Source organism: Gorilla gorilla, chromosome 13, assembly GCF_029281585.2.
Source record: "Gorilla gorilla gorilla isolate KB3781 chromosome 13, NHGRI_mGorGor1-v2.1_pri, whole genome shotgun sequence".
NCBI lineage: Eukaryota > Metazoa > Chordata > Mammalia > Primates > Hominidae > Gorilla > Gorilla gorilla.
Window position 1 is genome coordinate 11,283,555 of NC_073237.2, and position 26,754 is coordinate 11,310,308.

Here is a 26,754-nt window from a genome sequence, read left to right on the forward strand (position 1 = left end):
ATTCCATTCCATTCCATTCCGTTCCATTCCATTCCATTCCATTCCTTTCCAATCCATTCCATTCCAATCTATTCCATTCTATTCCATTCGATTCCATTCCATTCCATTCCATTCCATTCCATTCCATTCCAATCCATTCCATTCTACTCGGGTTGATTCCATTCCATTCCAATCCATTCCATTCTACTCGGGTTGATTCCATTCCATTCCATTCCATTCCATTCCATTCGATTCGATTCGATTCCATTCCATTCCTTTCCATTCCAACCCATTCCGTTCTACTCGGGTTGATTCCATTCCATTCCATTCCATTCCATTCCATTCCATTCCATTCCATTCCATTCCACTCGGGTTGATCATTCCATTCCATTCCATTCCATTCCACTCGGGCTCATTCCATTCCATTCCATTCCATTCCACTCGGGCTCATTCCATTCCATTCCATTCCATTCCATTCCATTCCATTCCATTCCATTTCATTCCATTCCATTCTACTCGGGTTGATACCATGCCATTCTGTTCCGTTCCATTCCGTCCCATCGCGACCCATCCCATCCCGTCCCGTCCCGTCCCATCGCGTTCCGTTCCACAAGGGTTGATTCAATTCCTTTCGGTTACATTGAATTCCATTCCATTCCATTCTACTCGGATTGATTCCATTCCATTCCATTCCATTCCATTCCATTCCATTCCATTCCATTCCATTCCATTCCTTTCCATTCCAATCCATTCCATTCTACTCGGGTTGATTCCATTCTATTCCATTCCATTCCATTCCATTCCATTCCATTCCATTCCATTCCATTTCATTCCATTCCATTCCATTCCATTCCATTCCATTCCATTCCATTCCATTCCATTCCATTCCATTCCACTCCATTCCATTCCATTCCATTCCATTCTACTCGGGTTGATTCCATTCTATTCCATTCCATTCCGTTCGATTCCATTTGATTCCATTCGATTCCATTCCATTCCATTCCATTCCCTTCCATTCCATTCTATTCCACTGAATTCCATTCCATTCCATTCCATTCCATTCCATTCCATTCCGTTCTACTCTGATTGATTCCATTCCATTCCATTCCATTCCATTCCATTCCATTCCATTCCATTCCATTCGATTCCATTCCATTCCATTCCATTCCATTCCATTCCATTCCATTCCATTCCAATACATTCCATTCTACTCTGGTTGATTCCATTCCATTCCATTCCATTCCATTCCATTCGTCTCCATTCGATTCCATTCGATTCCATTCCATTCTATTCCATTGAATTCCATTCAATTCCATTCCATTCCATTCCATTCCATTCCATTCCATTCCATTCCGTTCTACTCGGGTTGATTCCATTCCATTCCATTCCATTCCATTCCATTCCACTCCATTCCATTCGATTCCATTTGATTCCATTCCATTCCATTCCATTCCAATCCATTCCATTCTACTCAGGTTGATTCCATTCCATTCCATTCCATTCCATTCCATTCCATTCCATTCCATTCCATTCCATTCCATTCCATTCCATTCGATTCCATTCGATTCCATTCCATTCCATTCCATTCCATTCCATTCCATTCCATTCCATTCCATTCCATTCCATTCCGTTCCACTCGGGTTGATTCCATTCTATTCCATTCCATTCCATTCAATTCCATTCGATATCATTCGATTCCATTCCATCCCATTCCATTCCATTCCATTCCATTCCGTTCTACTCGGGTTGATTCCATTCCATTCCATTTCATTCCATTCCATTCCATTCCATTTCTTTCGATTCCATTCGATTCCATTCCATTCCATTCCATGCCAATCCATTCCATTCTACTCGGGTTGATTCCATTCCATTCCAGTTCATTCCATTCCATTCCATTCGATTCCATTCCATTCCATTCCATTCGATTCCACTCGATTCCATTCCATTCCTTCCCATTCCATTCCAATCCATTCCATTCTACTCGGGTGGATTCCATTCCATTCCATTCCATTCCATTCCATTCCATTCCATTGCATTCCATTCCGTTCCATTCCATTCGATTCCATTCCACTCCATTCCATTCCATTCCATTCCATTCCATTCCGTTCTAGTCGGGTTGATTCCATTCTATTCCATTCCATTCCATTCCATTCAATTCCATTCCATTCCATTCCGTTCCACTCGGGTTGATTCCATTCTATTCCATTCCATTCCATTCGATTCCATTCGATATCATTCGATTCCATTCCATCCCATTCCATTCCATTCCATTCCATTCCATTCCATTCCATTCCGTTCTACTCGGGTTGATTCCATTCCATTCCATTTCATTCCATTCCATTCCATTCCATTTCTTTCGATTCCATTCCATTCCATTCCATTCCATTCCATTCCAATCCATTCCATTCTACTCAGGTTGATTCCATTCCATTCCATTCCATTCCATTCCATTCCATTCCATTCCATTCCATTCCATTCGATTCCACTCGATTCCATTCCATTCCTTTCCATTCCATTCCAATCCATTCCATTCTACTCGGGTGGATTCCATTCCATTCCATTCCATTCGTCTCCATTCGATTCCATTCGATTCCATTCCATTCTATTCCATTGAATTCCATTCCATTCCATTCCATTCCATTCCATTCCATTGCATTCCATTCCATTCCGTTCTACTCAGGTTGATTCCATTCCATTCCATTCCATTCCACTCCATTCCATTCCATTCCATTCCATTCCACTCCATTCCATTTGATTCCATTTGATTCCATTCCATTCCATTCCATTCCATTCCAATCCATTCCATTCTACTCGGGTTGATTCCATTCCATTCCATTCCATTCCATTCCATTCCATTCCATTCCATTCCATTCCATTCCATTCCATTCCATTCCATTCCATTCCATTCCATTGCATTCCATTCGATTCCATTCCATTCCATTCCATTCCATTCCATTCCATTCCATTCCATTGCATTCCATTACATTCCATTCCATTCCGTTCCACTCGGGTTGATTCCATTCTATTCCATTCCATTCCATTCGATTCCATTCGATATCATTCGATTCCATTCCATTCCATTCCATTCCATTCCATTCCATTCCATTCCGTTCTACTCGGGTGGATTCCATTCCATTCCATTCCATTCCATTCCATTCCTATCCATTCCATTCTACTCGGGTTGATTCCATTCCATTCCATTCCATTCCATTCCATTCCATTCCATTCCATTCCATTCCATTCGATTCCACTCGATTCCATTCCATTCCTTTCCATTCCATTCCAATCCATTCCATTCTACTCGGGTGGATTCCATTCCATTCCATTCCATTCCATTCCATTCCATTCCATTCCATTCCACTCCATTCCATTCGATTCCATTCCATTCCATTCCATTCCATTCCATTCCGTACTAGTCGGGTTGATTCCATTCTATTCCATTCCATTCCATTCCATTCCATTCCATTCCATTCCATTCCATTCCTTTCCATTCTATTCCATTCCATTCCATTCCATTCCTTTCCATTTACTCCATTCCGTTCTACTCGGGTTGATTCCATTGAGTTTGGTTCCGTTCCGTTCCGTCCCGTCCCGTCCCGTCCCATGCCGTTTTACTCGGGTTGATTCCTTTCCATTCCGTTCCGCTCGTTTCCGTTACTTTCCATTCCGTTCCACGCGGGTTGGTTCAATTCCATTCTATTCTATTCTATTCCTTTCCATTCCAATCCATTTCATTCCATTCCATTCTACTCGGGTTGATTCCATGCCATTCTCTTCCGTTCCATTCCGTCCCATCGCGACCCATCCCATCCCGTCCCGTCCCGTCCCATCGCGTTCCGTTCCACATGGGTTGATTCAATTCCTTTCGGTTACATTGAATTCCATTCCATTCCATTCTACTCGGATTGATTCCATTCCATTCCATTCCATTCCATTCCATTCCATTCCATTCCATTCCATTCCATTCCATTCCATTCCTTTCCATTCCAATCCATTCCATTCTACTCGGGTTGATTCCATTCTATTCCATTCCATTCCATTCCATTCCATTCCATTCCATTCCATTCCATTTCATTCCATTCCATTCCATTCCATTCCATTCCATTCCATTCCATTCCATTCCATTCTACTCGGGTTGATTCCATTCTATTCCATTCCATTCCGTTCGATTCCATTTGATTCCATTCGATTCCATTCCATTCCATTCCATTCCCTTCCATTCCATTCTATTCCACTGAATTCCATTCCATTCCATTCCATTCCATTCCATTCCATTCCGTTCTACTCTGATTGATTCCATTCCATTCCATTCCATTCCATTCCATTCCATTCCATTCCATTCCATTCCATTCCATTCCATTCGATTCCATTCCATTCCATTCCATTCCATTCCATTCCATTCCATTCCAATACATTCCATTCTACTCTGGTTGATTCCATTCCATTCCATTCCATTCCATTCCATTCGTCTCCATTCGATTCCATTCGATTCCATTCCATTCTATTCCATTGAATTCCATTCAATTCCATTCCATTCCATTCCATTCCATTCCATTCCATTCCGTTCTACTCGGGTTGATTCCATTCCATTCCATTCCATTCCATTCCATTCCACTCCATTCCACTCGATTCCATTTGATTCCATTCCATTCCATTCCATTCCAATCCATTCCATTCTACTCAGGTTGATTCCATTCCATTCCATTCCATTCCATTCCATTCCATTCCATTCCATTCCATTCCATTCCATTCCATTCCATTCCATTCGATTCCATTCCATTCCATTCCATTCCATTCCATTCCATTCCATTCCATTCCATTCCATTCCATTCCATTCCATTCCGTTCCACTCGGGTTGATTCCATTCTATTCCATTCCATTCCATTCAATTCCATTCGATATCATTCGATTCCATTCCATCCCATTCCATTCCATTCCATTCCATTCCGTTCTACTCGGGTTGATTCCATTCCATTCCATTTCATTCCATTCCATTCCATTCCATTTCTTTCGATTCCATTCGATTCCATTCCATTCCATTCCATTCCAATCCATTCCATTCTACTCGGGTTGATTCCATTCCATTCCAGTTCATTCCATTCCATTCCATTCGATTCCATTCCATTCCATTCCATTCGATTCCACTCGATTCCATTCCATTCCTTCCCATTCCATTCCAATCCATTCCATTCTACTCGGGTGGATTCCATTCCATTCCATTCCATTCCATTGCATTCCATTCCGTTCCATTCCATTCGATTCCATTCCACTCCATTCCATTCCATTCCATTCCATTCCATTCCGTTCTAGTCGGGTTGATTCCATTCTATTCCATTCCATTCCATTCCATTCAATTCCATTCCATTCCATTCCGTTCCACTCGGGTTGATTCCATTCTATTCCATTCCATTCCATTCGATTCCATTCGATATCATTCGATTCCATTCCATCCCATTCCATTCCATTCCATTCCATTCCATTCCATTCCATTCCGTTCTACTCGGGTTGAATCCATTCCATTCCATTTCATTCCATTCCATTCCATTCCATTTCTTTCGATTCCATTCGATTCCATTCCATTCCATTCCATTCCAATCCATTCCATTCTACTCAGGTTGATTCCATTCCATTCCATTCCATTCCATTCCATTCCATTCCATTCCATTCCATTCCATTCCATTCCATTCCATTCCATTCCATTCGATTCCACTTGATTCCATTCCATTCCTTTCCATTCCATTCCAATCCATTCCATTCTACTCGGGTGGATTCCATTCCATTCCATTCCATTCGTCTCCATTCGATTCCATTCGATTCCATTCCATTCTATTCCATTGAATTCCATTCCATTCCATTCCATTCCATTCCATTCCATTGCATTCCATTGCATTCCATTCCATTCCGTTCTACTCAGGTTGATTCCATTCCATTCCATTCCATTCCACTCCTTTCCATTCCATTCCATTCCATTCCACTCCATTCCATTTGATTCCATTTGATTCCATTCCATTCCATTCCATTCCATTCCAATCCATTCCATTCTACTCGGGTTGATTCCATTCCATTCCATTCCATTCCATTCCATTCCATTCCATTCCATTCCATTCCATTCCATTCCATTCCATTGCATTCCATTACATTCCATTCCATTCCGTTCCACTCGGGTTGATTCCATTCTATTCCATTCCATTCCATTCCATTCCATTCGATATCATTCGATTCCATTCCATTCCATTCCATTCCATTCCATTCCATTCCGTTCTACTCGGGTTGATTCCATTCCATTCCATTTCATTCCATTCCGTTCCATTCCATTTCTTTTGATTCCATTCGATTCCATTCCATTCCATTCCATTCCTATCCATTCCATTCTACTCGGGTTGATTCCATTCCATTCCATTCCATTCCATTCCATTCCATTCCATTCCATTCCATTCCATTCCATTCCATTCGATTCCACTCGATTCCATTCCATTCCTTTCCATTCCATTCCAATCCATTCCATTCTACTCGGGTGGATTCCATTCCATTCCATTCCATTCCATTCCATTCCATTCCATTCCATTCCATTCCATTCCATTCCACTCCATTCCATTCGATTCCATTCCATTCCATTCCATTCCATTCCATTCCGTACTAGTCGGGTTGATTCCATTCTATTCCATTCCATTCCATTCCATTCCATTCCATTCCATTCCATTCCATTCCTTTCCATTCTATTCCAATTCTTTCTACTCCATTGAATTCCATTCCATTCCATTCAATTCCATTCCATTCCATTCATTTCCATTCCATTTAGTTCTACTCGGGTTGATTCCATTCCATTCCATTCCATTCCATTCCATTCCATTCCATTCCATTACTTTCCATTCCATTCCATTCCAATCCATTCCATTCTACTCGGGTTGACTCCATTCCATTCCATTCCATTCCATTCCATTCCATTATATTCCATTCTATTCCATTCGATTCCGTTCGATTCCATTCCATTCCATTCCATTCCATTCCATTCCATTCCGTTCCATTCCATTCCATTCCATTCCATTCGATTCCATTCCATTCCATTCGATTCCATTCCATTCCATTCCATTCCATTCCATTCCATTCCATTCCATTCCATTCCTTTCCATTTACTCCATTCCGTTCTACTCGGGTTGATTCCATTGAGTTTGGTTCCGTTCCGTCCCGTCCCGTCCCGTCCCGTCCCGTCCCGTCCCGTCCCGTCCCGTCCCGTGCCGTTTTACTCGGGTTGATTCCTTTCCATTCCGTTCCGCTCGTTTCCGTTACGTTCCTTTCCGTTCCACGCGGGTTGGTTCAATTCCATTCTATTCTATTCTATTCCTTTCCCTTCCATTCCATTCCATTCCATTCCATTCTACTCGGGTTGATTCCATGCCATTCCGTTCCGTACCATTCCGTCCCATCCCGACCGGTTCCATCCCGTCCCGTCCCGTCTCATCCCGTTCCGTTCCACATGGGTTGATTCAATCCCGTTCGGTTGCATTGAATTCCATTCCATTCCATTCTACTCGGATTGATTCCATTCCATTCCATTCCATTCCATTCCATTCCATTCCATTCCATTCCTTTCCATTCCAATCCATTCCATTCTACTCGGGTTGATTCCATTCCATTCCATTCCATTCCATTCCATTCCATTCCATTCCATTCCTTTCCATTCCATTCCATTCCGTTCTACTCGGGTTGATTCCATTGTATTCCATTCCATTCCTTTCGATTTCATTTGATTCCATTCGATTCCATTCCATTCCATTCCATTCCCTTCCATTCCATTCTATTCCATTGAATTCCATTCCATTCCATTCCATTCCATTCCGTTCTACTAGGGTTGATTCCATTCCATTCCATTCCAATCCATTCCATTCCTTTCCATTCCATTCCATTCCATTCCATTCCATTCCATTCCATTCCATTCCATTCCATTCCATTCCACTCCATTCCATTCGATTCCATTCGATTCCATTCCATTCCATTCCATTCCATTCCATTCCATTCCATTCCATTCGGTATCATTCGATTCCATTCCATCCCATTCCATTCCATTCCATTCCATTCCGTTCTACTCGGGTTGATTCCATTCCATTCCATTTCAATCCATTCCATTCCATTCCATTTCTTTCGATTCCATTCGATTCCATTCCATTCCATTCCATTCCAATCCATTCCATTCTACTCGGGTTGATTCCATTTCATTCCATTCCATTCCATTCCATTCCATTCCATTCCATTCCATTCGATTCCACTCGATTCCATTCCATTACTTTCCATTCCATTCCAATCCATTCCATTCTACTCGGGTTGATTCCATTCCATTCCATTCCATTCCATTCCATTCCATTCCATTCCATTCCATTCCATTCCATTCCAATCCATTCCATTCCGTTCTAGTCTGGTTGATTCCATTCTATTCCATTCCATTCCATTCCATTCCATTCCATTCCATTCTATTCCATTCCATTCTACTCCATGGAATTCCATTCCATTCCATTCAATTCCATTCCATTCCATTCCTTTCCATTCCATTTAGTTCTACTCGGGTTGATTCCATTCCATTCCATTCCATTCCATTCCATTCCATTCCATTCCATTCCATACCATTCCGTTCCACTCGGGTTGATTCCATTCTATTCCATTCCATTCCATTCGATTCCATTCGATATCATTCGATTCCATTCCATCCCATTACTTTCCATTCCATTCCATTCCGTTCTACTCGGGTTGATTCCATTCCATTCCATTTCATTCCATTCCATTCCATTCCATTTCTTTCGATTCCATTCCATTCCATTCCATTCCATTCCATTCCATTCCAATCCATTCCATTCTACTCAGGTTGATTCCATTCAATTCAATTCCATTCCATTCCATTCCATTCCATTCCATTCCATTCCATTCCATTCCATTCGATTCCACTCGATTCCATTCCATTCCATTCCATTCCAATCCATTCCATTCTACTCGGGTGGATTCCATTCCATTCCATTCCATTCCATTCCATTCCATTCCATTCCATTCCATTCCATTCCATTCCATTCCATTCCGTCCTAGTCGGGTTGATTCCATTCTATTCCATTCCATTCCATTCCATTCCATTCCATTCCATTCCATTCCATTCCATTCTATTCCATTCCATTCTACTCCATTGAATTCCATTCCATTCCATTCCTTTCCATTCCATTTAGTTCTACTCGGTTTGATTCCATTCCATTCCATTCCATTCCATTCGATTGCTTTCGATATCATTCGATTCCATTCCATCCCATTCCATTCCATTCCATTGCATTCCGTTCTACTCGGGTTGACTCCATTCCATTCCATTTCATTCCATTCCATTCCATTCTATTCCATTCGATTCCATTCGATTCCATTCCATTCCATTCCATCATATTCCATTCCATTCCATTCGATTCCGTTCGATTCCATACCATTCCATTCCATTCCATTCCATTCCATTCCATTCCATTCCATTCCATTCCGTTCTACTCGGGTTGATTCCATTCTATTCCATTCCATTCCATTCCATTCCATTCCATTCCATTCCATTCCATTCCATTTGATTCCATTCCATTCCATTCCGTTCCAATCCATTCCATTCTACTCGGGTTGATCATTCCATTCCATTTCATTCCATTCCATTCCACTCCATTTCATTCCATTCCATTCCATTCCGTTCCATTCCACTCGGGTTCATTCCATTCCATTGCATTCCATTCCATTCCATTCCATTCCATTCCATTCCATTCCATTCCATTGCATTCCATTCCATTCCATTCCATTCCATTCCGTTCAACTCGGGTTGATTTCCACTCCATTCCATTCCATTCCATTCCATTCCATTCCATTCCATTCCATTCCATTCCATTCCATTCCATTTATTCCATTCCGTTCTACTCGGGTTGATTCCATTGAGTTCCGTTCCGTTCCGCTCCGTCCCGTCCCGTCCCGTCCCGTCCCGTCCCGTCCCATCCCGTTTCGCTCCACGCGGGTTGATTCAATTCCATTGTGTTACATTGAATTCCATTCCATTCCATTCCATTCCATTCTGCTCAGATTGATTCCATTCCATTCCATTCCATTCCATTCCATTCCATTCCATTCCATTCCATTCCATTCGTTTCCATTCTTTTCCATTCCTTTAAATTCCATTCCATTCCATTCCGTTCTACTCGGGTTGATTCCATTCTATTCCATTCCATTCCATTCGATTCCATTCGATTCCATTCGATTCCATTCCACTCCATTCCATTCCATTCCATTCCATTCTACTCTGGTTGATTCCATTCCATTCCATTCCATTCCATTCCATTCCATTCCACTCCATTCCATTCCATTCCATTCCGTTCTACTCTGGTTGATTCCATTCCATTCCATTCCATTCCATTCCATTGCATTCCATTCCATTCCATTCCATTCCTTTCCAATGCATTCCATTCTACTCGGGTTGATTCCATTCCATTCCATTCCATTCCATTCCATTCCATTCCATTCGACTCCATTCGATTCCATTCGATTCCATTCCATTCCATTCCGTTCCATTCCATTCCATTCCATTCCATTCCATTCCATTCCATTCTATTTCATTGAATTCCATTCCATTCCATTCCATTCCATTCCATTCCATTCCATTCCTTTCCATTCCATTCCATTCCATTCCGTTCTACTAGGTTTGATTCCATTCCATTCCATTCCATTCCACTCCATTCCATTCCATTCCATTCCAATCCATTCCATTCCATTCCATTCTATTCTATTCCATTCTACTCCATTGAATTCCATTCCATTCCATTCTATTCCATTCCATTCCATTCCTTTCCATTCCATTCAGTTCTACTCGGGTTGATTCCATTCCATTCCATTCCATTCCATTCCATTCCATTCCATTCCTTTCCATTCCATTCCATAGCAATCCATTCCATTCTACTCGGGTTGACTCCATTCCATTCCATTCCATTCCATTCCATTCGATTATATTCCATTCCATTCCATTCGATTCCTTTCGATTCCATTCTATTCCATTCCATTCCATTCCATTCCCTTCCATTCCACTCGATTCCATTCCATTGGATTCCATTCCATTCCTTTCCATTCCATTCCATTCCATTCCATTCCATTCGATTGCATTCGATTCCATTCCATTCCATTCCATTCTAATCCATTTCATTCTACTCGGGTTGATTCCATTCCATTCCATTCCATTCCATTCCATTCCATTCCTTTCCATTCCATTCTATTCCATTCCATTTGATTCCATTCCATTCCATTCCTTTCCATTCCATTCCATTCCATTCCATTCCATTCCATTTCATTCCATTGAATTCTTTCCATTCCATTCCATTCCATTCCATTCCATTCCATTCCATTCCATTCCGTTCTACTCAGGTTGATTCCATTCTATTCCATTCCATTCCATTCGATTCCATTCGATTCCATTCGATTCCATTCCATTCCATTCCATTCCATTCCATTCCATTCCATTCCGTTCAACTCTGGTTGATTCCATTCCATTCCATTCCATTCCTTTCCATTCCATTCCATTCCATTCCATTCCATTCCATTCCGTTCTAGTCGGGTTGATTCCATTCTATTCCATTCCATTCCCTTCCATTCCATTCCATTCCATTCCATACCATTCCATTCCATTCAATTCCATTCCATTCTACTCTATTGAATTCCATTCCATTCCATTCTATTCCATTCCATTCCATTCCTTTCCATTCCATTCAGTTCTATTCGGGTTGATTCCATTCCATTCCATTCCATTCCATTCCATTCCATTCCATTCCATTCCATTCCATTCCATTAAATTCCTTTCCATTCCATTCCATACCAATCCATTCCATTCTACTCGGGTTGACTCCATTCCATTCCATTCCATTCCATTCCATTCCATTCCATTCCATTATATTCCATTCCATTCCATTCGATTCCATTCGATTGCATTCGATTCCATTCCATTCCATTCCATTCCAATCCATTTCATTCTACTCGGGTTGATTCCATTCCATTCCATTCCATTCCTTTCCATTCCATTCCATTCCATTCCATTCCATTCCATTCGATTCCAATCCTTTCCATTCCTTTCCATTCCATTCCATTCCATTCCATTCCATTCCATTCCATTCCATTCAATTCTTTCCATTCCATTCCATTCCATTCCATTCCATTCCATTCCATTCCATTCCATTCCATTCCATTCCATTCCATTCCGTTCTACTCGGGTTGATTCCATTGTATTCCATTCCATTCCATTCGATTCCATTCGATTCCATTCGATTCCATTCCATTCCATTCCATTCCATTCCATTCCATTCCGTTCAACTCTGGTTGATTCCATTCCATTTCATTCCATTCCATTCCATTCCATTCCATTCCATTCCATTCCATTCCATTCCATTCTTCTTGGGTTGATTCCATTCCATTCCATTCCATTCCATTCCATTCCATTCCATTCCATTCCATTCCATTCCATTCCATTCCATTCCAATCCATTCCATTCTACTCGGGTTGATTCCATTCCATTCCATTCCATTCGACTCCATTCGATTCCATTCGATTCCATTCCATTCCATTCCGTTCCATTCCATTCCATTCCATTCCAATCCATTCCATTCTACTCGGGTGGATTCCATTCCATTCCATTCCATTCCATTCCATTCCATTCCATTCCATTCCATTCCATTCCATTCCATTCAATTCCATTCAATTCCATTCCAATCCATTCCATTCTACTCGGGTGGATTCCATTCCATTCCATTCCATTCCGTTCCATTCCATTCCATTCCATTCCTTTCCAATCCATTCCATTCCAATCTATTCCATTCTATTCCATTCGATTCCATTCCATTCCATTCCATTCCATTCCATTGCATTCCAATCCATTCCATTCTACTCGGGTTGATTCCATTCCATTCCATTCCATTCCATTCCATTCCATTCCATTCCATTCCATTCCATTCCATTGCATTCCATTCCGTTCTACTCGGGTTGATTCCATTCTATTCCATTCCAATCCATTCCATTCTACTCGGGTTGATTCCATTCCATTCCATTCCAATCCATTCCATTCTACTCGGGTTGATTCCATTCTATTCCATTCCATTCCATTCGATTCCATTCGATTCCATTCCATTCCATTCCATTGCATTCCATTCCATTCCATTCAATTCTTTCCATTCCATTCCATTCCATTCCATTCCATTCCATTCCATTCCATTCCGTTCTACTCGGGTTGATTCCATTCTATTCCATTCCATTCCATTCCATTCCATTCGATTCCATTCGATTCCATTCCATTCCATTCCATTCCATTCCATTCCATTCCATTCCGTTCTACTTGGGTTGATTCCATTCCATTCCATTCCATTCCATTCCATTCCATTTCATTCCGTTCCATTCCAATCCATTCCAATCTATTCCATTCTATTCCATTCGATTCCATTCCATTCCATTCCATTCCATTCCATTCCATTCCAATCCATTCCATTCTACTCGGGTGGATTCCATTCCATTCCATTCCATTCCATTCCATTCCATTCCATTCAATTCCATTCAATTCCATTCCATTCCATTCCAATCCATTCCATTCTACTCGGGTTGATTCCATTCCATTCCATTCCATTCCATTCCATTCCATTCCATTCCATTCCATTCCATTCCTTTCCAATCCATTCCATTTCAATCTATTCCATTCTATTCCATTCGATGCCATTCCATTCCATTCCATTCCATTCCATTCCATTCCATTCCATTCCAATCCATTCCATTCTACTCGGGTTGATTCCATTCCATTCCATTCCATTCCATTCCATTCCATTCCATTCCATTCCATTCCATTCCATTGCATTCCATTCCGTTCTACTCGGGTTGATTCCATTCTATTCCATTCCATTCCATTCGATTCCATTCGATTCCATTCGATTCCATTCGATTCCATTCCATTCCATTCCATTCCATTCCATTCCATTCCATTCCGTTCAACTCTGGTTGATTCCATTCCATTCCATTCCATTCCTTTCCATTCCATTCCATTCCATTCCATTCCATTCCATTCCGTTCTAGTCGGGTTGATTCCATTCTATTCCATTCCATTCCCTTCCATTCCATTCCATTCCATTCCATACCATTCCATTCCATTCAATTCCATTCCATTCTACTCTATTGAATTCCATTCCATTCCATTCTATTCCATTCCATTCCATTCCTTTCCATTCCATTCAGTTCTATTCGGGTTGATTCCATTCCATTCCATTCCATTCCATTCCATTCCATTCCATTCCATTCCATTCCATTAAATTCCTTTCCATTCCATTCCATACCAATCCATTCCATTCTACTCGGGTTGACTCCATTCCATTCCATTCCATTCCATTCCATTCCATTCCATTCCATTATATTCCATTCCATTCCATTCGATTCCATTCGATTGCATTCGATTCCATTCCATTCCATTCCATTCCAATCCATTTCATTCTACTCGGGTTGATTCCATTCCATTCCATTCCATTCCTTTCCATTCCATTCCATTCCATTCCATTCCATTCCATTCGATTCCAATCCTTTCCATTCCTTTCCATTCCATTCCATTCCATTCCATTCCATTCCATTCCATTCCATTCAATTCTTTCCATTCCATTCCATTCCATTCCATTCCATTCCATTCCATTCCATTCCATTCCATTCCATTCCATTCCATTCCGTTCTACTCGGGTTGATTCCATTGTATTCCATTCCATTCCATTCGATTCCATTCGATTCCATTCGATTCCATTCCATTCCATTCCATTCCATTCCATTCCATTCCGTTCAACTCTGGTTGATTCCATTCCATTTCATTCCATTCCATTCCATTCCATTCCATTCCATTCCATTCCATTCCATTCCATTCTTCTTGGGTTGATTCCATTCCATTCCATTCCATTCCATTCCATTCCATTCCATTCCATTCCATTCCATTCCATTCCATTCCATTCCATTCCATTCCATTCCAATCCATTCCATTCTACTCGGGTTGATTCCATTCCATTCCATTCCATTCGACTCCATTCGATTCCATTCGATTCCATTCCATTCCATTCCGTTCCATTCCATTCCATTCCATTCCAATCCATTCCATTCTACTCGGGTGGATTCCATTCCATTCCATTCCATTCCATTCCATTCCATTCCATTCCATTCCATTCCATTCCATTCCATTCAATTCCATTCAATTCCATTCCAATCCATTCCATTCTACTCGGGTGGATTCCATTCCATTCCATTCCATTCCGTTCCATTCCATTCCATTCCATTCCTTTCCAATCCATTCCATTCCAATCTATTCCATTCTATTCCATTCGATTCCATTCCATTCCATTCCATTCCATTCCATTGCATTCCAATCCATTCCATTCTACTCGGGTTGATTCCATTCCATTCCATTCCATTCCATTCCATTCCATTCCATTCCATTCCATTCCATTGCATTCCATTCCGTTCTACTCGGGTTGATTCCATTCTATTCCATTCCAATCCATTCCATTCTACTCGGGTTGATTCCATTCCATTCCATTCCAATCCATTCCATTCTACTCGGGTTGATTCCATTCTATTCCATTCCATTCCATTCGATTCCATTCGATTCCATTCCATTCCATTCCATTGCATTCCATTCCATTCCATTCAATTCTTTCCATTCCATTCCATTCCATTCCATTCCATTCCATTCCATTCCATTCCGTTCTACTCGGGTTGATTCCATTCTATTCCATTCCATTCCATTCCATTCCATTCGATTCCATTCGATTCCATTCCATTCCATTCCATTCCATTCCATTCCATTCCATTCCGTTCTACTTGGGTTGATTCCATTCCATTCCATTCCATTCCATTCCATTCCATTTCATTCCGTTCCATTCCAATCCATTCCAATCTATTCCATTCTATTCCATTCGATTCCATTCCATTCCATTCCATTCCATTCCATTCCATTCCAATCCATTCCATTCTACTCGGGTGGATTCCATTCCATTCCATTCCATTCCATTCCATTCCATTCCATTCAATTCCATTCAATTCCATTCCATTCCATTCCAATCCATTCCATTCTACTCGGGTTGATTCCATTCCATTCCATTCCATTCCATTCCATTCCATTCCATTCCATTCCATTCCATTCCTTTCCAATCCATTCCATTTCAATCTATTCCATTCTATTCCATTCGATGCCATTCCATTCCATTCCATTCCATTCCATTCCATTCCATTCCATTCCAATCCATTCCATTCTACTCGGGTTGATTCCATTCCATTCCATTCCATTCCATTCCATTCCATTCCATTCCATTCCATTCCATTCCATTCCATTGCATTCCATTCCGTTCTACTCGGGTTGATTCCATTCTATTCCATTCCATTCCATTCGATTCCATTCGATTCCATTCGATTCCATTCGATTCCATTCCATTCCATTCCATTCCATTCCATTCCATTCCATTCCATTCCATTCCACTCCATTCCATTCTATTCCATTCCATTCCATTCCATTCCATTCCATTCCATTCCATTCCATTCCATTCCATGGCATTCCATTCCGTTCTACTCGGGTTGATTCCATTCTATTCCATTCCATTCCTTTCCATTCCATTCGGTTCCATTCGATTCCATTCGATTCCATTCCATTTCATTCCATTCCATTCCATTCCATTCCATTCCATTCCATTCTATTCCATTCCATTCCATTCCACTCTATTCCATTCCATTCCATTCCGTTCTACTCTGGTTGATTCCATTCCATTCCATTCCATTCCATTCCATTCCATTCCATTCCATTCCATTCCATTCCAAGGCATTCCATTCTAGTCGGGTTGATTCCATTGCATTCCATTCCATTCCATTCCATTCCATTCCATTCCATTCCATTCCATTCCATTCTATTCCATTGAATTCCATTCCATTCCATTCCATTCCATTCCTTTCCATTCCATTCCATTCCATTCCGTTCTACTAGGTTTGATTCCATTCCATTCCATTCCATTCCATTCCATTCCATTCCATTCGATTATATTCCATTCCATTCCATTCGATTCCGTTCGATTCCATTCCATTCCATTCCATTCCATTCCCTTCCATTCCATTCGATTCCATTCCATTCCATTCCATTCCATTCCATTCCATTCCGTTCCATTCCATTCCATTCCATTCCATTCGATTGCATTCGATTCCATTCCATTCCATTCCATTCCAATCCGTTTCATTCTACTCGGGTTGATTCCATTCCATTCCATTCCATTCCATTCCATTCCATTCCATTCCATTCCATTCCATTCCATTCCATTCGATTCCATTCCATTCCTTTCCTTTCCATTCCATTCCATTCCATTCCATTCCATTCCATTCAATTCTTTCCATTCCATTCCATTCCATTCCATTCCATTCCATTCCATTCCGTTCTACTCGGGTTGATTCCATTCTATTCCATTCCATTCCATTCGATTCCATTCGATTCCATTCGATTCCATTCCATTCCATTCCATTCCATTCCATTCCATTCCGTTCAACTCTGGTTGATTCCATTCCATTCCATTCCATTCCATTCCATTCCATTCCATTCCATTCCATTCCATTCCGTTCTAGTCGGGTTGATTCCATTCTATTCCATTCAATTCCATTCCATTCCATTCCATTCCATTCCATTCCATTCCATTCCATACAATTCCATTCCATTCAATTCCATTCCATTCTACTCTATTGAATTCCATTCCATTCCATTCTATTCCATTCCATTCCATTCCTTTCCATTCCATTCAGTTCTACTCGGGTTGATTCCATTCCATTCCATTCCATTCCATTCCATTCCATTCCATTCCATTCCATTCCATTCCATTCCATTCCATTCCATTCCATACCAATCCATTCCATTCTACTCGGGTTGACTCCAGTCCATTCCATTCCATTCCATTCCATTCCGTTCCATTCCATTCCATTATATTCCATTCCATTCCATTCGATTCCGTTCGATTCCATTCCATTCCATTCCATTCCAATCCATTCCATTCCATTCCATTCGATTCCATTCCATTCCATTCCATTCCATTCCATTCCATTCCATTCGATTGCATTCGATTCGATTCCATTCCATTCCATTCCAATCCATTTCATTCTACTCGGGTTGATTCCATTCCATTCCATTCCATTCCATTCCATTCCATTCCATTCCATTCCATTCCATTCGATTCCATTCGATTCCATTCCATTCCATTCCTTTCCATTCCATTCCATTCCATTCCATTCCATTCCATTCCATTCCATTCCATTCCATTCCATTCGATTGCATTCGATTCGATTCCATTCCATTCCATTCCAATCCATTTCATTCTACTCGGGTTGATTCCATTGTATTCCATTCAATTCCATTCGATTCCATTCGATTCCATTCGATTCCATTCCATTCCATTCCATTCCATTCCGTTCAACTTTGGTTGATTCCATTCCATTCCATTCGATTCCATTCGATTCCATTCCATTCCATTCCATTCCATTCCGTTCTACTCGGGTTGATTCCATTCTATTCCATTCAATTCCATTCGATTCCATTCGATTCCATTCGATTCCATTCGATTCCATTCCATTCCACTCCATTCCATTCCACTCCATTCCATTCCGTTCTATTCGGGTTGATTCCATTCCATTCCATTCCATTCCATTCCATTCCATTCCATTCCATTGCATTCCATTCGATTCCATTCGATTCCATTCCATTCCATTCCATTCCATTCCTTTCTATTCCATTCCATTCCATTCCTTTCCATTCTATTCCATTCCATTCCATTCCGTTACACTCGGGTTGATTCCATTCTATTCCATTCCATTCCATTCGATTGCATTGGATGTCATTCGATTCCATTCCATCACATTCCATTCCATTCCATTGCATTCCGTTCTACTCGGGTTGATTCCATTCCATTCCATTTCATTCCATTCCATTCCATTCCATTCCATTCGATTCCATTCCATTCCATTCCATTCCATTCCATTCCATTCCGTTCCATTCCATTCCATTCCATTCCATTCGATTGCATTCGATTCCATTCCATTCCATTCCATTCCAATCCGTTTCATTCTACTCGGGTTGATTCCATTCCATTCCATTCCATTCCATTCCATTCCATTCCATTCCATTCCATTCCATTCCATTCCATTCCATTCCATTCGATTCCATTCCATTCCTTTCCTTTCCATTCCATTCCATTCCATTCCATTCCATTCCATTCAATTCTTTCCATTCCATTCCATTCCATTCCATTCCATTCCATTCCATTCCGTTCTACTCGGGTTGATTCCATTCTATTCCATTCCATTCCATTCGATTCCATTCGATTCCATTCGATTCCATTCCATTCCATTCCATTCCATTCCATTCCATTCCGTTCAACTCTGGTTGATTCCATTCCATTCCATTCCATTCCATTCCATTCCATTCCATTCCATTCCATTCCATTCCATTCCGTTCTAGTCGGGTTGATTCCATTCTATTCCATTCAATTCCATTCCATTCCATTCCATTCCATTCTATTCCATTCCATTCCATACAATTACATTCCATTCAATTCCATTCCATTCTACTCTATTGAATTCCATTCCATTCCATTCTATTCCATTCCATTCCATTCCTTTCCATTCCATTCAGTTCTACTCGGGTTGATTCCATTCCATTCCATTCCATTCCATTCCATTCCATTCCATTCCATTCCATTCCATTCCATTCCATACCAATCCATTCCATTCTACTCGGGTTGACTCCAGTCCATTCCATTCCATTCCATTCCATTCCGTTCCATTCCATTCCATTATATTCCATTCCATTCCATTCGATTCCGTTCGATTCCATTCCATTCCATTCCATTCCATTCCATTCCATTCCATTCCATTCGATTCCATTCCATTCCATTCCATTCCATTCCATTCCATTCCATTCCATTCCATTGCATTCGATTCGATTCCATTCCATTCCATTCCAATCCATTTCATTCTACTCGGGTTGATTCCATTCCATTCCATTCCATTCCATTCCATTCCATTCCATTCCATTCCATTCCATTCCATTCCATTCCATTCCATTCGATTCCATTCCATTCCATTCCTTTCCATTCCATTCCATTCCATTCCATTCCATTCCATTCCATTCCATTCCATTCCATTCCATTCCATTCCATTCCATTCGATTCCATTCCATTCCATTCCATTCCATTCCATTCCATTCCATTCCATTCGATTGCATTCGATTCGATTCCATTCCATTCCATTCCAATCCATTTCATTCTACTCGGGTTGATTCCATTGTATTCCATTCAATTCCATTCGATTCCATTCGATTCCATTCGATTCCATTCCATTCCATTCCATTCCATTCCGTTCAACTTTGGTTGATTCCATTCCATTCCATTCGATTCCATTCGATTCCATTCCATTCCATTCCATTCCATTCCGTTCTACTCGGGTTGATTCCATTCTATTCCATTCAATTCCATTCGATTCCATTCGATTCCATTCGATTCCATTCGATTCCATTCCATTCCACTCCATTCCATTCCACTCCATTCCATTCCGTTCTATTCGGGTTGATTCCATTCCATTCCATTCCATTCCATTCCATTCCATTCCATTGCATTCCATTCGATTCCATTCGATTCCATTCCATTCCATTCCATTCCATTCCTTTCTATTCCATTCCATTCCATTCCTTTCCATTCTATTCCATTCCATTCCATTCCGTTACACTCGGGTTGATTCCATTCTATTCCATTCCATTCCATTCGATTGCATTGGATATCATTCGATTCCATTCCATCACATTCCATTCCATTCCATTGCATTCCGTTCTACTCGGGTTGATTCCATTCCATTCCATTTCATTCCATTCCATTCCATTCCATTCCATTCGATTCCATTCTATTCCATTCCATTCCATTCCATTCCATTCCATTCCATTCCATTCCATTCCGTTCCATTCGATTCCACTCGATTCCATTCCATTCCATTCCATTCCAATCCATTCCATTCTACTCGGGTGGATTCCATTCCATTCCATTCCATTCCATTCCATTCCATTCCATTCCATTCCATTCCATTCCATTCCGTCCTAGTCGGGTTGATTCCATTCTATTCCATTCCATTCCATTCCATTCCATTCCATTCCATTCCATTCCATTCCATTCCATTCTATTCCATTCCATTCTACTCCATTGAATTCCATTCCATTCCATTCCTTTCCATTCCATTTAGTTCTACTCGGATTGATTCCATTCCATTCCATTCCATTCCATTCGATTGCTTTCGATATCATTCGATTCCATTCCATCCCATTCCATTCCAATCCATTGCATTCCGTTCTACTCGGGTTGACTCCATTCCATTCCATTTCATTCCATTCCATTCCATTCTATTCCATTCGATTCCATTCGATTCCATTCCATTCCATTCCATTATATTCCATTCCATTCCATTCGATTCCGTTCGATTCCATACCATTCCATTCCATTCCATTCCATTCCATTCCATTCCGTTCTACTCGGGTTGATTCCATTCTATTCCATTCCATTCCATTCCATTCCATTCCATTCCATTCCATTCCATTCCATTTGATTCCATTCCATTCCATTCCGTTCCAATCCATTCCATTCTACTCGGGTTGATCATTCCATTCCATTTCATTCCATTCCATTCCATTCCATTTCATTCCATTCCATTCCATTCCGTTCCATTCCACTCGGGTTCATTCCATTCCATTGCATTCCATTCCATTCCATTCCATTCCATTCCATTCCATTCCATTCCATTCCATTCCATTGCATTCCATTCCATTCCATTCCATTCCATTCCGTTCTACTCTGGTTGATTCCATTCCATTCCATTCCATTCCATTCCATTGCATTCCATTCCATTCCATTCCATTCCTTTCCAATGCATTCCATTCTACTCGGGTTGATTCCATTCCATTCCATTCCATTCCATTCCATTCCATTCCATTCCATTCGACTCCATTCGATTCCATTCGATTCCATTCCATTCCATTCCGTTCCATTCCATTCCATTCCATTCCATTCCATTCCATTCCATTCCATTCTATTTCATTGAATTCCATTCCATTCCATTCCATTCCATTCCATTCCATTCCATTCCATTCCATTCCATTCCTTTCCATTCCATTCCATTCCATTCCGTTCTACTAGGTTTGATTCCATTCCATTCCATTCCATTCCACTCCATTCCATTCCATTCCATTCCAATCCATTCCATTCCATTCCATTCTATTCTATTCCATTCTACTCCATTGAATTCCATTCCATTCCATTCTATTCCATTCCATTCCATTCCTTTCCATTCCATTCAGTTCTACTCGGGTTGATTCCATTCCATTCCATTCCATTCCATTCCATTCCATTCCATTCCATTCCATTCCTTTCCATTCCATTCCATACCAATCCATTCCATTCTACTCGGGTTGACTCCGTTCTATTCCATTCCATTCCATTCCATTCGATTATATTCCATTCCATTCCATTCGATTCCTTTCGATTCCATTCTATTCCATTCCATTCCATTCCATTCCCTTCCATTCCACTCGATTCCATTCCATTGGATTCCATTCCATTCCTTTCCATTCCATTCCATTCCATTCCATTCCATTCGATTGCATTCGATTCCATTCCATTCCATTCCATTCTAATCCATTTCATTCTACTCGGGTTGATTCCATTCCATTCCATTCCATTCCATTCCATTCCATTCCATTCCATTCCATTCTATTCCATTCCATTCGATTCCATTCCATTCCATTCCTTTCCATTCCATTCCATTCCATTCCATTCCATTCCATTCCATTCCATTCAATTCTTTCCATTCCATTCCATTCCATTCCATTCCATTCCATTCCATTCCGTTCTACTCAGGTTGATTCCATTCTATTCCATTCCATTCCATTCGAATCCATTCGATTCCATTCGATTCCATTCCATTCCATTCCATTCCATTCCATTCCATTCCATTCCGTTCAACTCTGGTTGATTCCATTCCATTCCATTCCATTCCTTTCCATTCCATTCCATTCCATTCCATTCCATTCCATTCCGTTCTAGTCGGGTTGATTCCATTCTATTCCATTCCATTCCCTTCCATTCCATTCCATTCCATTCCATACCATTCCATTCCATTCAATTCCATTCCATTCTACTCTATTGAATTCCATTCCATTCCATTCTATTCCATTCCATTCCATTCCTTTCCATTCCATTCAGTTCTGTTCGGGTTGATTCCATTCCATTCCATTCCATTCCATTCCATTCCATTCCATTCCATTCCATTCCATTCCATTCCTTTCCATTCCATTCCATACCAATCCATTCCATTCTACTCGGGTTGACTCCATTCCATTCCATTCCATTCCATTCCATTCCATTCCATTCCATTCCATTCCATTATATTCCATTCCATTCCATTCGATTCCGTTCGATTCCATTCCATTCCATTGCATTCCATTCCATTCCATTCCATTCCATTCGATTGCATTCGATTCCATTCCATTCCATTCCATTCCAATCCATTTCATTCTACTCGGGTTGATTCCATTCCATTCCATTCCATTCCTTTCCATTCCATTCCATTCCATTCCATTCCATTCCATTCCATTCGATTCCAATCCTTTCCATTCCTTTCCATTCCATTCCATTCCATTCCATTCCATTCCATTCAATTCTTTCCATTCCATTCCATTCCATTCCATTCCATTCCATTCCATTCCATTCCATTCCATTCCATTCCATTCCATTCCATTCCATTCCGTTCTACTCGGGTTGATTCCATTGTATTCCATTTAATTCCATTCGATTCCATTCGATTCCATTCGATTCCATTCCATTCCATTCCATTCCATTCCATTCCATTCCGTTCAACTCTGGTTGATTCCATTCCATTCCATTCCATTCCATTCCATTCCATTCCATTCCATTCCATTCCATTCCATTCCATTCCATTCCATTCCATTCCATTCTTCTTGGGTTGATTCCATTCCATTCCATTCCATTCCATTCCATTCCATTCCATTCCATTCCATCCCATTCCATTCCATTCCATTCCATTCCAATCCATTCCATTCTACTCGGGTTGATTCCATTCCATTCCATTCCATTCGACTCCATTCGATTCCATTCTATTCCATTCCATTCCATTCCGTTCCATTCCATTCCATTCCATTCCAATCCATTCCATTCTACTCGGGTGGATTCCATTCCATTCCATTCCATTCCATTCCATTCCATTCCATTCAATTCCATTCAATTCCATTCCAATCCATTCCATTCTACTCGGGTGGATTCCATTCCATTCCATTCCATTCCTTTCCAATCCATTCCATTCCAATCTATTCCATTCTATTCCATTCGATTCCATTCCATTCCATTCCATTCCATTCCATTCCATTCCAATCCATTCCATTCTACTCGGGTTGATTCCATTCCATTCCATTCCATTCCATTCCATTCCATTCCATTCCATTCCATTCCATTCCATTGCATTCCATTCCGTTCTACTCGGGTTGATTCCATTCTATTCCATTCCATTCCATTCCATTCCATTCGATTCCATTCGATTCCATTCCATTCCATTCCATTCCATTCCATTCCATTCCATTCCATTCCATTCCATTCCATTCCAATGCATTCCATTCTACTCGGGTTGATTCCATTCCATTCCATTCCATTCCATTCCATTCGAATCCATTCGATTCCATTCGATTCCATTCCATTCCATTCCGTTCCATTCCATTCCATTCCATTCCATTCCATTCCATTCCATTCCATTCCATTCCTTTCCATTCCATTCAGTTCTACTCGGGTTGATTCCATTCCATTCCATTCCATTCCATTCCATTCCATTCCATTCCATTCCTTTCCATTCCATTCCATACCAATCCATTCCATTCTACTCGGGTTGACTCCATTCCATTCCATTCCATTCCATTCCATTCGATTATATTCCATTCCATTCCATTCGATTCCGTTCGATTACATTCCATTCCATTCCATTCCATTCCCTTCCATTCCATTCGATTCCATTCCATTCGATTCCATTCCATTCCATTCCATTCCATTCCATTCCATTCCATTCCATTCGATTGCATTCGATTCCATTCCATTCCATTCCATTCCAATCCATTTCATTCTACGCGGGTTGATTCCATTCCATTCCATTCCATTCCATTCCATTCCATTCCATTCCATTCCATTCCATTCCATTCGATTCCATTCCATTCCATTCCTTTCCATTCCATTCCATTCCATTCCATTCCATTCCATTCCATTCCATTGCATTCCATTCCATTCCATTCAATTCTTTCCATTCCATTCCATTCCATTCCATTCCATTCCATTCCATTCCATTCCATTCCATTCCATACCAATCCATTCCATTCTACTCGGGTTGACTCCAGTCCATTCCATTCCATTCCATTCCATTCCGTTACATTCCATTCCATTATATTCCATTCCATTCCATTCGATTCCGTTCGATTCCATTCCATTCCATTCCATTCCATTCCATTCCATTCCATTCGATTCCATTCCATTCCATTCCATTCCATTCCATTCCATTCGATTGCATTCGATTCGATTCCATTCCATTCCATTCCAATCCATTTCATTCTACTCGGGTTGATTCCATTCCATTCCATTCCATTCCATTCCATTCCATTCCATTCCATTCCATTCCATTCGATTCCATTCCATTCCATTCCTTTCCATTCCATTCCATTCCATTCCATTCCATTCCATTCAATTCTTTCCATTCCATTCCATTCCATTCCATTCCATTCCATTCCATTCCGTTCTACTCGGGTTGATTCCATTGTATTCCATTCAATTCCATTCGATTCCATTCGATTCCATTCGATTCCATTCCATTCCATTCCATTCCATTCCAATCCATTCCATTCTACTCGGGTTGATTCCATTCCATTCCATTCCGTTCGACTCCATTCGATTCCATTCGATTAAATTCCATTCCATTCCATTCCATTCCATTCCATTCCATTCCTTTCCATTCCATTCCATTCCGTTCTACTCGGGTTGATTCCATTCCATTCCATTCCATTCCATTCCATTCCATTTCATTCCATTCCATTCCAATCCATTCCAATCTATTCCATTCTATTCCATTCGATTCCATTCCATTCCATTCCATTCCATTCCATTCCATTCCATTCCATTCCATTCCAATCCATTCCATTCTACTCGGGTGGATTCCATTCCATTCCATTCCATTCCATTCCATTCCATTCCATTCCATTCCATTCCATTCCATTCCATTGCATTCCATTCCGTTCTACTCGGGTTGATTCCATTCTATTCCATTCCATTCCATTCGATTCCATTCGATTCCATTCGATTCCATTCGATTCCATTCCATTCCACTCCATTCCATTCCACTCCATTCCATTCCGTTCTATTCGGGTTGATTCCATTCCATTACATTCCATTCCATTCCATTCCATTCCATTCCATTCCATTCCATTCCATTACATTGCATTCCATTCGATTCCATTCGATTCCATTCCATTCCATTCCATTCCATTCCATTCCTTTCTATTCCATTCCATTCCATTCCTTTCCATTCTATTCCATTCCATTCCATTCCGTTCCACTCGGGTTGATTCCATTCTATTCCATTCCATTCCATTCGATTGCATTCGATATCATTCGATTCCATTCCATCCCATTCCATTCCATT